Below are 20,280 nucleotides of genomic sequence, written 5' to 3'. Positions count from 1 at the left end.
TGCAGTGCTTCCTAGTGTCTTTAAGGGCAAGAAGGTTGTGATGTGCCTTATGGAGAAAATATGTCAGTATAAGTTATAGTGCTGTTGGCCTTAAGTTCAACGCTAATGAATCAACAAAATCAAGAAAAAGGAAAAGGAAATTTGTAACATGTACATGAAACCATTGAGCAAGAAGCTAAGGTAAAAACTACCATATATGATGAAGCTATGATAAAATAGAAATGTGACTAAATTTATGGATTAATATTGTAACTGATTAAAAAAAACAGTGGATTCTCACCATTCTGACAGATGTGGTAATATCTCATTTTGGTGTTGATTTGTAGTCCCCTGATGATGATTGATGTTGAGCATCTTTTCATGTGTCTGTTGGCCATCTGGATGTCATTAGAAAAATGTCTATTCAGAGGACGCCTAGTTGGCTCAGTTGGTAGGGCACATAATTCTTGATCTGGGGTAATGAGTTCAAGCCCTTCATTGGGTATAGAACTTACTTAAATAAACAAATAACAAAAAAAAAAAAAAAGAAAGACAAATGTCTATTCAGTTCCTCTGTCCATTTTTTAATTAGATTTTTTTTGGTTTGATGTTGAATTATATAAGTTATGTATTTTGGATATTAACCCCTTATTATGTATATCATTTGCAAATATCTTCTCCCATTCACCAGGTGGCCTTTTTGTTTTGTTGGTGGATATAGATATATACACATTTATTATATTTCTTGTCCATATATGTAATTGACTATATTTTACTCAGTTTTATTTTTTTGAGAGTTCATCATATCACTTTAAAAAAAGTAATGTTAATAACTGATATTCTCATAATGTTTCACATGTTAAGAACTTAGTGGTTTTCATGTATATTAGATGCAGAATTTTTAAAATTTAAAATCAAAAAAAATATTTTGTTGATTTTAAAAGGCTATTCTGCCCAGTATGAAACCATGTCTTATCATTTTTCTTTATTCAGAATTTGTACTAATTATGACAGAAGTTGAAACTAAAGTCTCTTCCGGAGATTGTACAAATTGATAGTTTAAATAACCAAAATAAAAGACAAGGGCACCTGGGTGGCTCAGTCATTAAGCGTCTGCCTTCGGCTCAGGTCATGAATCCAGGGTCCTGGGATCAAGTCCCATATCGGGCTCCCTGCTCGGCAAGAAGCCTGCTTCTCCCTCTTCCACTCCCCCTGCTTGTGTTCCTGCTCTCGTGCTCTCTCTCTCTCTCTGTCAAATAAATAAATAAAATCTAAATAAATAAATAAATAAATAAATAAATAAATAAATAAAAGACAAAATCACTTTTTAAAGCATGCATTTACATTGCTAGAACTATGAGAGTGATCAGCAGAAGCATCTGTCACCCCATGGATATCGAATTTGATCCATACTCTATCTGCGTCTGCTCAGGTCATGATTCCAGGGTCCTGGGATCGAGTTCTGCATCGGGCTCCCTGCTCAGCGGGGAGCCTGATTCTCCCTCTGCCTGTGGCTGCCCCCGCTTGTGCTCTCTCTCTCTCTGACAAATAAATAAATAAAATCTTTAAAAAAGTTATTTTAATAGCAACAGTGTTGATGTATGTATATCAAGTACCAATTGTGAGCTCCTAGTATCTGCAGTAGTATATTTTGAATATAATCAGAACTCCTACAATTATACATTTTAGTTGTCTCACAAATTTTATAATCTTTTTGTTGCTTCTTTCTAGAACAAGAGCTCTTAAAAAGTCACAATGACAACAACAAAACACGCTGTTGTTCTCATGAGGTTGCAGTGTGTTGGACAGTGTCAAAATAATCACAGGAAATTTGAATTCTTCTTTAGTGACTTTCACAATCTGACAGTGCTTTGTTTTGCAGGCACCGTGATTGTTGGTCAGTGTCAAAGAGGTCAAGTATTTAAAGATCTCTTACTGGTTAAGCAGTACTAAAGCTTCCTTGGAAGAAGTACTGTTTTGAGACACAAATCATCTGAACTTTAATTCTCATTGGCACTCTTGGCAATAAAAATTCATCTTGTCTGCATGTGAAAATCAACATTGATTTTAGTTGAATTCATATTCAATATGTCTAATAAGTCGATGTATTTCTTTGGTATGGACTCACATAGTTTCTTCAGATACCTTTGTGAAAAGAAAGTAAAGTGTTCACATAATCCTTTTGTGATGGTTATGGTAGCAGGGACATGGTTGGTGGATCATTTTTAAAAAATTCATTATTTTACAGATTCATCTAGCAAGCTGTAACATTAAGACTACTTTTTTTGACATCGAGGAAGTCCTTACTGAGGTTTACAAAATATGTCATTTAAGTTGAAGTCTACATGGAGAACTGGTAAAAATCCTTCAGAAAACTAGATGGAGTTCAAGCTTTCAAAAAACTGATATAATGAGTAAACTGCGGCTTAGTAATCCCATTAGCCTTCAACATTATTTAGGAATTCTGTGATAGAGGGACTTATTTAGCCAATAGATTTCACTTTTAATTTATTGGCCAGTACATGTATTTATTAATCAGTGCTGATATAATGATACTGGGGACATTTAAATATTGCATCCCCAAATTATTCTACCTCTATGTTTTCTAATTCAGTTTGTCCTAAATTCTATGAACAATTTGGTGAACAAAATTGTACCAACTATCCAGAGCTTTAACTTTTTTTTTTTTCATGGAGAGCAAAAATGCATAGGGCATTTTTGCTCTCCATGAACTCTCAAAAGATACCATGCATTTAGGCTTCAGGAATCTTAAGAATTCCTTTTCTAAGAAAATCATATAGCCAAAATATTATGTCATCAATTCTAAGCAGCAATATATTCCATCTCCGAAATTGGGGTATGTTTAATGATAGATGATCTACTGTATTTTAACTGATGAAGTCTCTTCTGATAGTGATACAAAAAATTATAATGTGTCTTATAATTGGCTTATTGGTTTTGAAGAAATAAATTCCATTTCTGGCATATTTTTTTTATATGTGAGAGAAATGTTATTTTTGAATTGACTTGAGGAGTTACTATTGTTAGGATATGTTTGTCATCTGATCATTTACATTTCTCAAAGTCTTGTTTCTTCAAGAGGAGTTTTGCAGTTAAGCCCTTGGAGAGTTAAAATGAAGAATAGATGATTCCTTCATGATGATTCCAGTTCTATTATCATAGACTTATGAGTACTTAAGAACGTATTTTATAGCAGTTGCAATGTAGCTTTACAATTGCTTTATAAATGATATTTTTTAATAACACATTTTTGGCTCTCTGTGGTTTTTAACTTATTTGTCAGCATATACTAGTCTTAGGAAAAAAGAAAAGAAAATTGTGTGGTAGTATTATAAGTGACAAAATTATTTTTTCCTGAGACTTTAGAATTATAATGAAATACTGTGAAGATCGAAGCACTTTTTTTTAAAGATTTTATTTATTTATTTGACAGAGAGAGACAGCAAGAGAGGGAACACAAGCAGGGGGAGCGGGAGAGGGAGAAGCAGGCTTCCCTCTCAGCAGGGAGCCCAATGCAGGACTATCCCAGGACCCTGGGATCATGACCTGAACTTAACTGACAGAGCCACCCAGGTATCCCACTGAAGCGCTTTTAATATCAAAATGCATTATGTGTTAGGTAGTTCAGAAGGGGAAAATAACAAAGGGTAAAATAAAAATATATATAGAATAATGACTGAGTTGGTCCCAAATGTTATAGAACTTAACTGTCTTTACAACTCAAACTTAAGAAATTTATAAGCAAAAATTATATGTATGTTTGTGTATTAGCCACACAAATTATTAAAACACTTAAATTTATTAAAATGATAAATATTAAACAATAGTACCACTTATTTTTAAATTCTATGCATTTATATGGAATATTTGATTAGGTGCTTTCAAACATTTTAAATATATGTGGAATGATATAGAAGAAAATGATATTTCATAGAGTTGGTAGCCAACCAAAAATCTGAAATACCCATGTAGTTACATCAATCTAGTTTTCCTTTTTTATGAAAATGTGATGATCAATATGATTTAACATCAATTTTATGTAGAACATCAGTATTAAATCCCAATTACTCACAAAGTTTTAGATCTCTTCCTTAAGAGATTATGAGAAATAATTTAGTAGAATTGTAATGATGTTTTACATTCTATGTGAATGGCTATCTGATGCAGAGTAAATCACTTTCACCTATGTCTCCATCACCTAGTAAGGTGGGAAACTAATATTTTTCAAAGAAGCTACCAAGCTTTCCTTGAGATGAGAAAAGTACTATGAACACAGCACATACTCAATAAATATTTTGGGGTGAGAGAGCAGGAATCATCAAAGCAGTAGAGCTCTATGATTTTGTATATTTTTCAAATTATTGGAAGAGAATAAAAGATACCATGTACTTATATGTATTTACCTTTATATTTACATTATTTTGTATTTAGAGATAAATACACACATATGTACATATACCCTGTGTTTAATTACCTTTGGACTGCTTTGTTAGCAATGAGAGCATGTTCTTGGGTTTGATAAATAATGATTAAAAAAAGTGTATTACACGAGGATGCCATAAATGAGTCAAGAGGGAAGCCAAATTAAAACATGTTTGTGATGTTTCCTTTCTTCTCCTTAAACTGAAAAACATCTATTTGTAAGGTAGTGTTCAAGGATGACATAAAATTGGCAAAAGATTGATAAATTTTTACAAAAAAGCATACACTTATTTTTTTAAAGATTTTATTTATTTATTTGACAGAGGGAAAGAGAGCACAAGCAGGGGGAGTGGCAGGCAGAGGGAGAGGGGGAGCCCAAAGCAGAGCTCCATTCCAGGGCCCTGGAATCATGACCTGAGCCGAAGGCAGACGCTTCACTGACTGAGGCACCCTGGTGCTCCCCTCAAAAAACATACATTTAAACACTGAAAGATGCAGAAGTCTTAAAAGAGAGAATGAGAGAAAGGTAACCAAGGCTTTAGGACTCAATAAAGGCTGATCAGAATGAAACTTTGTTAAGAGTGGTTTCAAGTAAAGTACGCACATGGAGTAATTCAGTAGATGCATTGAATGACAAGAAATATTGAGATATAACGTAGTACACCTAAGCAGTTTATTTGTTCTTCAGAAACCCTTAATCCACCTAGTTTCCTAGTAACCACTATTTCTTGCCACCTCAGTGAATGGAGTTCAGAGTGTTGTGGATTTCAGGTCTTGCAAAGGAAAACAAAATTGCTCAATTAGACTCTTGAGAAAGGCTTCATTTGTCGTTGTGAATTACTTTGGTCATTGGCCACTATTAAGGAGGAAAAAGGGAAGGGAACAAGGTATCATGCTCTGTGAACAGGTCAGATTAAACTAGCCAGATGGGTTCATGGTGTCATACATATTGTAGAAAAAAGAAAAAGAAAAAAAGCTTTGATAGCTGATAACTTAATTATCTGCCACTATCGGTTTGGAAGGGCTTTTAAACATGTCCAAAATGTCTACCAAATTTTCAGCAGGAGTGACAGCAGATTTTTACGTAAGGATAAAAATGCAGCAGCCTTTCTAGAATAAAACTCTGACAGACTATGATAAATTACCTTATTATAGTTGCTCGCATGACAAATGTACTTGATCAGTGTTTCTTCCTGGGAATAGTTGAGCTTATCCAGAGGCAAAAGTTGAAAGGAAATGAGAGCTAACTAGTAATCCTAAGTGTAATACATCAGCATTTCTATGCAAGTATTCAAGAAAACCTTATCAATTACTGTTTATGTCAACAGAAAGTACTTACTCTATTCCCTCCTGATGTAACCTCTTTTTGAGGGTTTAAATGACTTTTTAGTCTTATAAAGGGAATATAGATCACAGGGAAGATTTTTGGGTTTTTTTTGTTTCCTTTTACAAGTCCTGTAAGTTATCCCACTTCAGACATGTTCCCCAGTCCCAAGTTTGGGGTGATGCAGTAGCCACACATATTTAACTATACCCCTAATGCAAACATTTTTATTGATTCAAATATTTTAATATGGAAATAATGGGCAATTGGGAAAAACAGTGGAATTAAGAAAACTAAGTATATTGCTAAAAACATGTAAATCACTGAGTAATAAATTTCTTAAGTTTATCCATTTAAAGGAACAATCATTTCAAAATATTTTTGCATTTGCATAATCTTGCTGCTAGTAGAAAGCATGATCAGGAAACCAAAGACATTTCCAAAATAGTAACATTAATTTTTATGATACTATTTAAGGACAGGTTGTACATATGTCTACTGGGTTTTACAATTTTATATGAAAAACTAAAGCTAAGATTTTTTTAGTCAGTACTTAGAAATTAATAGTAGAAGGTTAGGTTTCCTTGTTTTGTATATTTCTTTTCTTTGTTTCACATCCTAGATCATGCTGGCATCATTCTTTCTTTGAAGAAATTGTATTTCCGGAGTAGTTTATTTTCACTTTGCTGTTATACAATGTATTACTAGTCAAGCACAGGATTGCAGATTGCCAACATCCTTGTATATATCTTTTCACATCTATTTGGATAATTGATCAGATCAAGTGATAATTATCTAAGTAGATCCTTAATGTTCTACCACCTCTGCCTTTAGAAAAAGTGTGATGCGTCCAGATGGTACAAGGTGCAGGGTCATCTAGCTAAAAAACTGTCACAACTACCTGGTCAACATACATGCTCATTGAGGCTTAGTTTTTGCAATATTATGTACATAAGTTATACATGAATGCCTGCATTCTGCGGTCTACAAAACACGTCATCTCTCCTTTATTTTTCTTAGAGTATACTATGTTCATGCAGAATGTATTACATGTGAATGAGAACTGAGCAGTAATTTTCACAAACTTCTGTGTGTGACCCATTAGTGAGTCATATTAGCAGTTGAGATGTTTATGGAAAATATTTAAAAGTAGAGAATGAATTCTACACAAATATGTGAATGATTAATACTCTACTAAACTTTCATTTTAGTGAAATGTACGCATGTATGTATTCATACAGGCAAATATGTTCATAGGGTCACATCATACAATGCATTTATTTACTGTGGTTTGCAAAAACTATAAAATATCCTGGTGTGGACTACAAGAGTAAATGATTAATACAGTAAGAGCAAGTAAACTGAACCTACATATCACAAGGTAAAGGCTTAGGAAGAGGGTTCATACCTCCTGCTTATTAGAACCATGTGAAGGTGCTTTTTTTTAACATAGAGATGAATAATCTCTAATCAGAAGAATTAAATTCCAAACAGCTGGGACATGTGGGGGGCATGTCCATGTGTTTTATTTTTGTTTATAGAGCCCTCCAGGTGATTAGGATATGTAGACAAGTTATAGAATTTTGTTAGAGTAACAATCATGATGATTTCATTTTTAAATTTTCTTTTTGCTTTCATTTGGTGATTTTTGACATTTGATATAGGATTTGAGAATACTTAAATAACAACTACAAATTATAAATTTAAGGGACACTTGGGGCAGTATAAAAGTTGTTTAAGGGATTTTTTGTATATTACACATATATTACATTCCATTCTTATACAAAATTGTATTTGTTTACTAATGAGAGGAATATCATAGAGACAAGTAGCCAGTTAATTGATCAAGAGTGTAAGGATTGGAAACATTAAAGATGCAGTAAATGATTTTCCATCCTTTTTCAGTTAATTATATGTTAGTTTTCATCAAACTATAATTTAAAATCTTCAGTATTTTTAGAGGTGCCCAGCTGACTCATTCAGAGGAGCATCCAACTCTTGACCTTGAGGTCGTGAGTTTGAGCCCCATACTGGGTGTAGAGATCACTTAAAAAATAAATAATAAATAAAAGTTTAAAACACACACACAAATCTTTGGTGCTTTTATTTATCTCTCTATGTATTCTGTGTGTTTGTGCATGTGTAATTTTGTAATTTCATCCTTTTTTCACTCAAAGGTCAGCTTTCCTTTTACAAATCATACTTGTATTCTCTTTTTCCTCCCTTTTATTTATTTTATTTTATTATTTATTTATTTTTTAAAAGATTTTATGTATTTACTTGACAGAGACACAGCGAGAGAGGGAAAAAAAGCAGGGGGAGTGGGAGAGGGAGAAGCAGGCTTCCCACCAAGCAAGGAGCCCAATGCGGGGCTCAATCCCAGGACCCAGGAATCATGACCTGAGCTGAAGGCAGACGCTTAACAACTGAGCCACCCAGGTGCCCCATCTTTTTCCTCCCTTTTAGAGTCAAATCTGCTTTATTTTTTTTTACTTGAGATGAATGACAAAATCTTATTATAATAAATAAAATTCCTAACAGTGCAGAGATGTGCAGAGGTTGAGGGCCACTCAAGAAGTAAACTGAGAAATAAACTGATCTTGCATTTGTCCCTCACCATCCTTGCTACCTGTTGTTTTGCACATCAGGTGGCTCAGGGTTGGAGAGAAGAGCAACATATGCTAAGTGAACAAGTAGATTTGGACTTCAGTGTTCCTTTCACTTGATGCTGTTTGTTTTGTTCTGCTTAATTTAGCTGCTCTTTAGCTTGAAACTCTCAAAGTCAGTACAAAGTCAAATCCAGAGAAGACCTAAATGATTTAAACAATTTTGACCAGCCCAATTGATGTGAATAAATTTGACATCTTTTTAGAATGTGTGAGCAGGACGAAAATATGCAAGGTTAACTTTCCAGCCTTTGTCCTGATCATTTTCAATAACAGAAGGTCAGACTTCAGCAGTGCATGTTGAAATATAAAATGAACACAGCACGGATTTGGAAATATTTCAAAGATTGTATTTTAATTTGATGCAATTCTGATATTCTGCAGTCTTGGTCTTATGTTTTCGCATTTATGCTAAGTATATTTTAATTGATATATACTTCATGAAAGATTAATTGCCAAATTTCTACATAAATGTTGACATGATTTCAGTAATTGTTACACCATAATTCATCTCTTTTATCAAAAGTAAAATTATCCTTATAGTGTTAAACATATGTGTTGCCTAAGATTTTTTAAAATAACAGAGCCAAGCAAATACTACCACTAAAGCTCTTTACCTTAAAACTCTATGCCAGACAACTTATTCAAAACAAGTAAGTATAACAAACATTAATTATGGTAGAAAGATAAATGTATCAAGGTAACCAAGGGGATTTTTTTCAAAGCTTATATTTGACTCATGCTGTGCAGTTATAGTTGTAAGTTTACTTATTGCTCTGAAAAAGACCCATATCTACTTCTTTTAAAATAGAACAAGGTGGATAATTTACAAGTCTAGTTCTTCCAGTAGACAATATTCTCCTTCAAGGAGGGGCGCCTGGGTGGTTCAGTCGTTAAGCGTCTGCCTTCGGCTCAGGTCGTGGTCCCAGGGTCCTGGGATCGAGCCCCGCATCCGGCTCCCTGCTCCGCGGGAGGCCTGCTTCTCCCTCTCCCACTCCCCCGGCTTGTGTTCCCTCCTCTCTCACTGTGTCACTCTCTGTCAAATAAATAAAATCTTAAAAAAAAAAAAATATTCTCCTTCAAGGAATAGAATCTTAGTCAAAATATTTGTCTTCATAGTTCTAGGCCTTCCCATGGTGTTTAAATGAGTGAGTGAAAAAAAAAAGAATTTGGTCCTTTGGTTTCCTCAGCATTACTGCATTTATGGATTTTTACATATCAGTAGCTTCTCGTGATCCCAAATATGTATCTAGAAAAGTTAGTAAGTGCATCTGTCTCTTAGGATTAATTTAACCAATACCCAATTTTACACTCATGACAACATCCAGATATGCAATTACAGGTTTCTAGCACTTTAAAAAATTGCAATTATTGTTTAGCTGAGTTATAGATGTCTGCTGAATTTTGCCCTAGGTATGTATTTTTGCTCATTTTTACACAGTAGTGAGACTTCATCAATTGTAATGATTTCTATCATTTCTTTTTTTTTTTTTAAAGATTTTATTTATTTACTTGACAGAGAGATAGAGAGCACAAGTAGGCAGAGAGGCAGGCAGAGGGAGAGGGAGAAGCAGGCTCTTTGCTGAGCAGGGAGCCCGATGCGGGGCTCGATCCCAGGACCCTGGGATCGTGACCTGAGCCGAAGGCAGACGCTTAACGACTGAGCCACCCAGGCAGCCCTCTATTATTTTTTACCACATCCCAGTATGAATGATCTTTGGAAATTATCTAATCCATCTGCCTTAATATATAGATTAGGAAATAAAGTGCAAAGAGGTGAAATCCTAGAGTTATCCTCATGGCCATTCCCAAGATAGACCTCTAATAGCATATATTGTTTCTTGTATTATATCCTTTTGCTATTTATGACATATTATTTGAGTTGATACCCACAATATCATGAATTGGTTAACTAAGTATTATTAGATTATTTCAAAATAGCTAGTTACAGTGGTCAGCAAACTATGGCTTTTTACAGAAATTCATACTGATTTATACTATGTTCTAAATAATGTGTATTCCATAAAGAGAAAGCCAGTTTGGCTGTGCATCAGGAAGTTTGCCAGCAAACCTTCTTCAAAAACAGAGTATGCTTTAAAAAGAAGAAATGAGGTGGAGGAACGCCCTGGCAAGCCACCATTATGCCTGGGCACTTACAGGAAGGCTTCAGCTGTGTGGTCACCAACCGATTCGACCAGTTATTTGACGACGAATCGGACCCCTTTGAGGTGTTGAAGGCAGCAGAGAACAAGAAAAAAGAAGCCGGCGGGGGCAGCGTTGGGGGCCCTGGGGCCAAGAGCGCAGCTCAGGCCGCAGCCCAGACCAACTCCACCGCAGCAGGCAAACAGCTGCGTAAAAAGTCCCAGAAAGACCGCAAGAACCCGCTGCCCCCCAGCATTGGCGTGGCTGACAAGAAAGAGGAGACGCAGCCGCCCATGGCGCTTAGAAAGAAGGAATAAGACGTGTTGGAAGAAGACCTGATCAACAGCTGCAGAGTGAAGGGAAAATAATTGACAGGAGACCAGAAAGGCGACCACCTCGTGAACGACGATTTGAAAAGCCACTTGAAGAAAAGGGTGAAGGAGGAGAATTTTCAGTTGATAGACCGATTATTGACCGGCCTATCCGAGGCCATGGTGGTCTTGGAAGAGGTCGAGGAGGCCCTGGACGTGGAATGGGCCGAGGAGATGGATTTGATTCTCGTGGCAAACGTGAATTTGATAGGCATAGTGGAAGTGATAGATCTTCTTTTTCACATTACAGTGGCCTGAAGCATGAGGACAAATGTGGAGGTAGTGGATCTCACAACTGGGAAACTGTCAAAGATGAATTAACTGACTTGGATCAATCAAATGTGACTGAGGAAACACCTGAAGGTGAAGAACATCCAGTTGCAGACACTGAAAATAAGGAGAATGAAGTTGAAGAGGTAAAGGAAGAGGGTCCAAAAGAAATGACTTTGGATGAGTGGAAAGCTATTCAAAATAAGGACCGGGCAAAAGTAGAATTTAATATCCGAAAACCAAATGAAGGTACTGATGGGCAGTAGAAGAAGGGATTTGTTCTTCATAAGTCAAAGAGTGAAGAGGCTCATGTTGAATATTCGGTTATGGACCATCGTTTCTGGAAGCCAGAAAATGATATAACGTCTCAGCTGGAGATCAATTTTGGAGACCTTGGCTGCCCAGGACGTGGTGGCAGGGGAGGACGAGGTGGCTGTGGGCGTGGTGGACATCCAAACCGTGGCAGCAGAACTGACAAGTCAAGTGCTTCTGCTCCTGATGTAGATGACCCTGAGGCATTCCCAGCTCTGGCTTAACTGGATGCCCTAAGACAACCCTGGTTCTTTTGTGGACCTTCCCATCTGAGCTTTTGCATGCTTAAGGATCCCAAATGACTTAAGAATTAAAAAAAAAAAAAAAAAAAAGACTGTCATTCATACCATTCACACCTAAAGACTGAATTTTATCTGTTTTGAAAATGAACTTCTCTCGCTACACAGAAATAACAATATGGTAGTCAGTTTTGTATTTAGAAATGTATTGGTAGCAGGGATGTTTTCATAATTTTCAGAGATTATGCATTCTTCACGAATACTTTTGTATTGCTGCTTGCAAATATGCATTTCCAAACTTGAAATATAGGTGTGAACAGTGAAAAAAAATAAAAAAATAAAAAAGTAAAAAGAAGAAATGATTTTCAAATTTCAGTTACTTGGAACGATGACCTGAGAGAAGTTGGGGTGACATCAGAGACCTCGATTAGAGTCAAAAGGAACAGCTCTAACTTGAAAGAATTCAAAAGAGAAAATAAAATCATGAGAAGGAACAAGGCTAGGAGACAGGTCTTTTTATTTGAAACTACAGGTTCAGGGGAATCAGGTAAATACAAAATGAAAATTTCCTTGGTCTTGTTTTGAACTTAATAAAAAGTGATTTAAATTCAGTAGTTTAAGACTTGAGAGATTTTGATACTTGAGAGCAAATCAGCAATAGAGATGCTGAACAGAGAGGATTATCTAAAGAGAAATGAAGGGGTGCCTGGGTGGCTCAGTCAGTTAAGCGTCTTACCTTCATCACTGGTCATGATCTTGGGGTCCTGGGATCCAGTCCCATATCAGGCACTCTGCTTAGCAGGGAGTCTGCTGTTCCCTCTCACTCTCCTTTTGTGCTCTCTCTCTCAAACAAACAAACAAAAAAATTAAGATGTATTTTATTATTTGACAGAGAGAGCACAGGTAGGGGTAGTGGGAGAGAGAGAAGCAGGCTCCCCACTGAATAAGGAGCCCGATGCAGGGCTCAATCCCAGGACCCTGGGATCATGACCTGAGCTGAAGGCAGAAGTTTAACCAAATGAGCCACCCAGGCCCCCCTCTCTCTCAAAAAAGTAATAAAATCTAAAAATAAAGAGAAATGAAGAACCTGATTCTGAAAGGATATTGGGCAAGTGCACATATGTTTCTCAGAAAGAGTGGCTAGCAATCACTGTCCAAATGAAGCCAAATAATTTTTATTTTAATTTTAACATTGAATGTGTATGTCAAAAGTATGCTGTGAATATCTTAAATCATATTTAAATAATTCTTTCATAAAGAATTCATTTCTTTTAAAAGAAAGCAAAAGGAATAATGATCTCCAAAATAAAATGAAAAGACAATTGGACTGGAAATCAAGATCTGTATGACCCTATGCAAATCTTTCAACCCCTCTATATGTTAGTGTTTCATATTTAATATTTAGAATATATCTAAAGTTCTTTTTCCCCCAATCTAATATTTATGTATCCAAGTATCCAGGAACTAGGTGGGGCATATAAATAAATCCTAAAAAGGGAAAATGGAAATCATCAGGAACTATGGGCACAGGTTTCTATGAGTCAGGCAGTAGAGTATGTTGGAAACATAATGCCTGATGGGATCATTATCAATATTGTGGTCCAAACATTGCAATTCATATCCTAGGAAGCTACTGTGGTCTGGCTTGGAAATTGATATACTATTTAGCTTTCTTCAGTGACTGCATTAAAAAAAAAAAAAAGAGACACAATTAGATGGAATGTTTAAAGGATTTGAGTTATATTAATTGTTTTCAACTTTTAAATGTTATATCTCATCTCTGTAATATGAATTTGGTTGAGGTTTCCATCCATGAGGGCAGAGGAAGTCTATACTGCATTAAATGCTATGGTTTGTTAGTAATCCTGTATTTTCAAGAGGAACATTATGGAATGTGTGACAATACTAAATACATCAACAATTAAAACCAGTCCATAGATGGGCTTCTGATTTGGGACAACAGCATGATATACTTAAAATCATATTGTGTCCTGTACACCGTCTAGACATGTAGGCACTATTAAAATTAAAATGCTCTGTCCATGTAATGCCTCACTTCTAAAAAATGTATAGTATTTAGCTTATTATGAAATAATGAAGAATTTTCTTATAATCTTAGAGTGCCAATCTTCCCATAATTTTGGCAATAATAATTTAGATTATGCCTTTTCAAAAGTATCTAGGACAGTCTATAAATAATAAAAAATAAAGCAATCTGTGCTCACTGCCCAGATTATCACAAATATGTATAATGGAGCAAAGAAAATAAATACTTATAAGCACAACTGACTTCATGAGGAGGAAAATAAAGGAAAAGTAATTGGTCAAAACCATGCTAGAACATAATTATAGGCCTCTCATGGATCTTCTTTATAAAAGCTATGTGTATCTGTATCTAAGATTTTTTTCCTTTAGAATTCTTCAGTAGTCCCTTTGAGATAAATACAAAGGAAACAAAGAAAGCTACCTATGCCTCCACCATTTTACATGTTGAAGAAATATCATCCAAGGAAATCGCGACTTAACTAAATTGTGCAAATCTGCCTTAACTATGTTAATTGGAAAATCAGCGTATTCCAATTAGAGATTCTATTTCTCAAAACAGACATTATGTGGAATGAATTACATTTTTATTGGTAAATAGCAACCTAGAATTGTTGTTTTACATGGCTAAAATTGCTCCAAATTGCTCTCTAATGTTCTTTTGATGTGGCATTCCAGCTTATTGAACCACAAAATACTGTTGCTTTTTTTTCAGTTTTATTTTAAAAAGTTTAATGAAATTTTATTTTTTTAAGCTTTACCAAGTACAAGCTAAATAACCAACCAGGCATTATGTATTTAGTATTTAGTATTCAACTCTCTTGGATTTTATTGGATAATAACTTAACTTCCAATTTTTAATTTCTCTATGTGGTTAGTTTATTTATTCTTTCATCTATTAATTCTATAAAAAGCATACTTAATTTCTACTGCATACCTAACACTGTACTAGATCTTAGAATCAAAAAGTAAATATGACTTCTGACCTTATAGCACTCAAAAAAAGAATAAACACAGAAATAAAAAATCCAGTGATGGTTCATAAGCTCTAGTCTAAATCATACAATATAAAACACAGATTCCTAAGGAATATACAAGAATAAACACCTAATCATTTCACAAATTTAATTATTTTAGAGTTCTAAATGTATCTTTTTTCCTTATAATCCTAAATAACATAATATACTGATATTTCACTCATGAAATCTTTGGAATGACTAACCTCAGATGTGAACTACCTCTGCTTAAAACCACACTTTCATAGGAAGAGACCAAGGTGCCCTATAGATTTGGGCCCCTTTCTCAAATTGGAGATAGGTGGAAAGATAGGAAAATGTCAACTTTTAGGGATCATGGATGTTCTTATTTAAAAAAGATTTCAACAATTTATTTAGCTTTACCTCTAAGTTTACTAATAGAAAGTAGAAAAAAAGCAACATTTCTAATCTTACCATAGACCTACAATCTGCTTGTAATTCATAGACATATGACATCTAATATATTTATAACACATAGTAATTTATAGGCATAGCATAATTTATTTTTTCCCCTTCATTATTATTGAACCTGATTTTAAACAGATCTGCATTCTGAATTTTCCTGGGCAGGTAAATGTGGACAGTATGATCAGTACTACAGTAGAACTACAAACAATCCATTGTAGTAAGAATGTTTCTAAGATGTTGGGGAAGTAATAGAATTCTACAAAGCTTTTGTTGATATTTATTTGATTCATTGTGTGCTGGTGGCAGAAAAGAAATGACAAAAATAGATGTCTTCAACTTAATAAAAATGTACTTGCCACCAAGTCATCTGTAAAGGCTCTTTTGCCTATGCAGTTTGGAAACAACTTATTCCATTTGGTTTTGTCACAACTATAAAGATCTCTGAGGTGCAAAGGAAAATAGCAGTTAGAATGAGAGTTGTGATTGTTTATCTGCAATATCTTATTTTGTCCACAGCAAACTTAAGAAAAAATATTCCTTTAAAACTAACAACATGTTTCGTTTCTTTCTGTTTTAGGTAAGCACATTAATCCTTCCTGGTATAATCAGACTGCATCAAGGTAAAACAAGAAAAAATGGTATAATTACATTTTATAGCAATAATCAATATGTAAATATAAAATTTGGACAAAAATGGTTAAAACAAAGTTTGTTTTTGGAACTAAAGACTGAAAGTACCTATAGAAAATCTAAATGTTCAATTTGTATGTTTTGTTTTGATATCAGTATCGTAAACTTACAATATTTGAAAGTGTGTATTATGTGGAATATTAAACTCTTAACTTCTAATGTTATTAGGGCATTCTACTTTAAAGTGAAAAGTGCAAATCAGAGTAGATTTTAAATGCAAAACACTTTTGTTGTCAATATGCAAATTAATACATTTCAACACATATTGGATTAAAAATAAATTGAAATATAACAAATAAGTGATTTTCAAATACTAGAAGATATTTCTTATACATGTTGTTTCTAAAGGATATACTATTTTTTAAACCACATTTATAGTTAGGAAATATAGAGTGATAGCAATAAATATTATTTATCATTTTGAAGCTTATTTATCAACATCTGAAATAATCATTTCTGGAAAATCAATTGATCATTTTTCTAGGAGATACAAGCTATTGTCTATAAAATTTATAACATTGCTTTTTCTGTAATTGAATCATAGTTAAACATGCTGCTTTGGTATTCACAACTGAAAGAGCCCAATTTAATTATCGTTATGAGGGAATATAAGTTCTAATACTTTCCAGAAATATAGTAATGTTTAAATTAATATATTGTAGCTAATATTTGTACCATTTCCAATATTTTTTATTTCAAAATAAAAGTGTGCTTATAATTCCTTTAAATTTAGCTTGTTTCTTTGACTTTTACATTGAAGGTCAGGAGAATTCAAATTTGTAGAGTAGGCATTTTTAGGGATGTATGACCAAATTTAGTCCCTTTTGGAACAAAGACAACAAATTGATGGTTTAGGAATGAACATACATGGCTTTAGAATTCAGTACCTCTAAGTTTGGCAGCACTGGAAGGGGAGGTGAAGGCCCATTAGCTCAGAAAAGGACAAAGTACTTTTTAATTAGAAGAAGAGCCATCATTGTTCATTATAATGGTTTGAAAATAAATAATGTTTTAGTTGATACAGCGAGGGTGTTCTCCTTTCTCTAAAGGAACACTTGAATGTTAAATAGAGGGGCTAAATTTTACTTTCATTTTTTAGTAATCATGCTAGGGATATAGTTTATTTTTCTGAATGTAATAATTTGATACTGATTTTAAATAAAAATATCATATCACTGTGACTATGATATAGTTAAGCCTTTATAGCAGTGGACTGAGAAGAGAGAAGACTTGTTTGGCTGTTGTACTACCTTTTTTACCTTCTTTTGCTTCTCCTTTCATGTGAGTCACTGGGATACTTTGTTAAAAGAAATGCTTTTTATTTTAATTAGGAACTAATATTTAATGGATCAAATTGAATCCTCTTTTGTTAGCATAGTTAATGTCAACAATGTAAGTGAGTATGAGAAACTCTGAATGTTTTACAATTGTGTGTTTGGGCAGGTTTAATAATACCTGTTTGAATGACTATTGTAGTTAAATTTGAAATCATACATTTAACTCTAAAAATTACTTTTTGTCATATCAAAACGTGTCTGTTAAAAAGAAAAAGTTGAAAATTTTTGTCACCATGACCCGTGATTACAATGATAATGAAACACAATTTTAGATAAATACACATTCCAAAACTACTCTATGATCTCAAAATATTTTGACATATTGTTCCATATTAAAAAAAAACCTCTGAAGTTCAAGTGAAAAATCTTATGTTGTTGGTTAAATAAATCTTAAACATATAACATTTTAGTTTTAAACTTTTGTTGACAAATGATATTTTTAAAATCTATTAAATAGTTTTTTACTGCAGAATTGGAAATATAATTTAATCTTTCTTTGATGACTGTGAATGATGCCACATATCAGATCCACTGCAGTAAATGTTCTAATAAAAAATCGTAAGAGTGAAAATAACATATATAAGCACTTTTTCCAAAACAAACAAAAAACAAAAACAGAAAACTAAAACACCATAATATTCACAATTTTCATATATCAGCTTATTTTATTGCCATTTGGCATTTTTACCTAAATCAAAAGCAGAACGGAATTTTTTGACATGTATTTTTAGTTGAATTCCAACTATTTGATGCTTACCTTAACATTGGTATTCCAGATTACATGATATATGTTCTCTGTCCATTAGAGGCTATATTTTGAATGTGAGCAACCAACAATAGCATTATGAACATAAGATTGATAGTTATTTGATTTAGCAACATCTGTTGTTGCTTGATGTACTCCAAGCAGATGCTCTTCCTTGAAATTCAACATGTAATTTTATCTACTCTCATGACATATAACCTCAACAGAAGAATACTATTTCCACACAGGTATTATAATTAACAATCATATGTGTCTTTGGTCAAGCAAATGTCTATAGACTGGGTCACACATCATTAACTTTAATAAGGAAAGCAATGGGCAAACTATGAATTGCTTCTCCATAAACTGATATAGAATTCTTTAATGTTTTAGAACACGTAGAGTCATTTTTTTTTTCAATTAGCAACTCTTCCTTTTAAATTTCTTTGAGAATCAATGAAGAAACAACAATACAAGTTATCAGAATGTCTTTCTGTTTGTTGTAATATTTCAAAACTGTCACATTATACAGAGTTGTAATGAGAAAAATACCCAGAGATAGACACTACTATTCATTTGATTCTCTGTTCATGTTTTGTAATATGCTGCAATACAATATAAAACCAACATAGTTATAAGTGAATTATACTGTTTCATGGTTTATATTGGGACACATAGGGATTTAGGATAAATATGAGTGATCACGCTGAGGATTAGAGAGTTCTGATCAAGGGTTTTCTAGGCAGAAAAGTATCTATGAAAACTAAGCAAATATGTCTTTGTCCTAGGAAAAGTATGAAAATTACATAATATCATAATAGTGTATTATAGTTCTAAAGAGACCTGATGTCCTGTAATGGAATGTGCATCTGATTCTCTTTCTCTAAGGAAGTCTCTCGCTCAGTGTTAACAATCTAATGATATCTTGTGACCTTTTCTATGCAAATATGAACAATTTGAGGCTATCACAATCTCTCATGCATTGCTCCTTAAAGGGACATTCTTAATTGCTTTTATAGTCTCAATTTTATTTTAACCTCCATTACCTATAATATCTTCTTTGAAGCTTGAAATTATCTTTTCTTTCTTCACCATTCTATTCTTTCCTGTTTGGGTAAGCAATGACTTTACTTTTTCACTGAAATTCTAGGGGGTTTCATGCAACCATAGACATAATTTAATATGTTGAGGCATATCTTTATTATATTATTCTATTAATCACATCCACCAAAAGAGAAGCATGTATTCCTTTTCTATGGAGATCATTCAAAGATGAAGTGTTCTTTTGCATATAGAAGCAAGACTAACAACACTATGAGAAACATTATCTTTTGGATTTTCTTTTTCTACCTGTTTCTTTGGTGCTGAGTATATCATCCCATCCTTAAAATTAAATGGACTTTTTTTCTTTAAAAATGATCCTATCACTTCTGAATTATGAGGCAATAATAATGCATATTTTCTTATTTTAAAAATAAAATAAAGCAATTTAGCCTTTGTGTCCTTATAATTAGAAAATGGTGGAAGCTTTAATTTTTAAACAGCATAAATATGTCATCCTCATTATGGAAAGGAAATAAAATGTAACTGTATAAGAAATGATTAAATATTTTAAAGTTTCAAATGGGTGGCAGATATGCATGCATATAATATGTATGATTATGCTGGCTTCATTGCCACAGTCCTCAAATGTTTGAAATTCTCATGTAAATAAGCAACTGATGGTCAAATATGGCCCATGAAAATGGATGCTCCTTCAGTTCAGATCCTATGTCCCTTTTCCCTTTGTGATCCCCCCTTTACCTAGCAAAAGGCTTGGCACATTTTTAGGCACTTACAAATACTTTTATTGCTGCTACTGATGTATTTATTCTTAGATTATGTTATAGAGAAAAGCTCTATATTGACTAAATATAGACATTCCATACAATATAACGTGGAATTTTATAACTCATTTATAAAAAATTGTCTATCTTAAACTCCTTAAATGAGGGTAGGAAAGGTAGGTAAATTGGTAGATAACATGGATGACAAAGAATGGCTTCCTTTAAAAGTCACTGTTTACCATCATAGCCTTTTATACTACTAGAGATTTTAGAAATACAACCATTAGTATCATGTGTATGTTTTCTTAGTAAGAAGCAAATATTTAGTGTAGCAAAAATTCATGATCTAATTGTATAACAAAAGATAAATTATATGAGGTCTTTTATTTATAAAAAGAGATAAAAGAAACAGTAAAATTGGGTCAAATAACTTCTAAGTGGACAGAAT

At 33.6% G+C, this 20,280-nt stretch overlaps 1 protein-coding gene and 1 pseudogene across 6 annotated transcripts in view; both read left to right on the top strand.

The window, feature by feature from the left end:
- CADM2 (cell adhesion molecule 2) overlaps positions 1–20,280 on the top strand; it is a 1,065,941-nt gene that overhangs the window by 517,055 nt on the left and 528,606 nt on the right. The gene's annotated exons all lie outside the window — the stretch shown is intronic.
- Positions 10,554–12,065, top strand: LOC113917526 (annotated as a pseudogene).

This window comes from Zalophus californianus, chromosome 1, assembly GCF_009762305.2.
Source record: "Zalophus californianus isolate mZalCal1 chromosome 1, mZalCal1.pri.v2, whole genome shotgun sequence".
Lineage (NCBI taxonomy): Eukaryota > Metazoa > Chordata > Mammalia > Carnivora > Otariidae > Zalophus > Zalophus californianus.
This window is presented reverse-complemented; position numbering and strand designations above follow the sequence as displayed.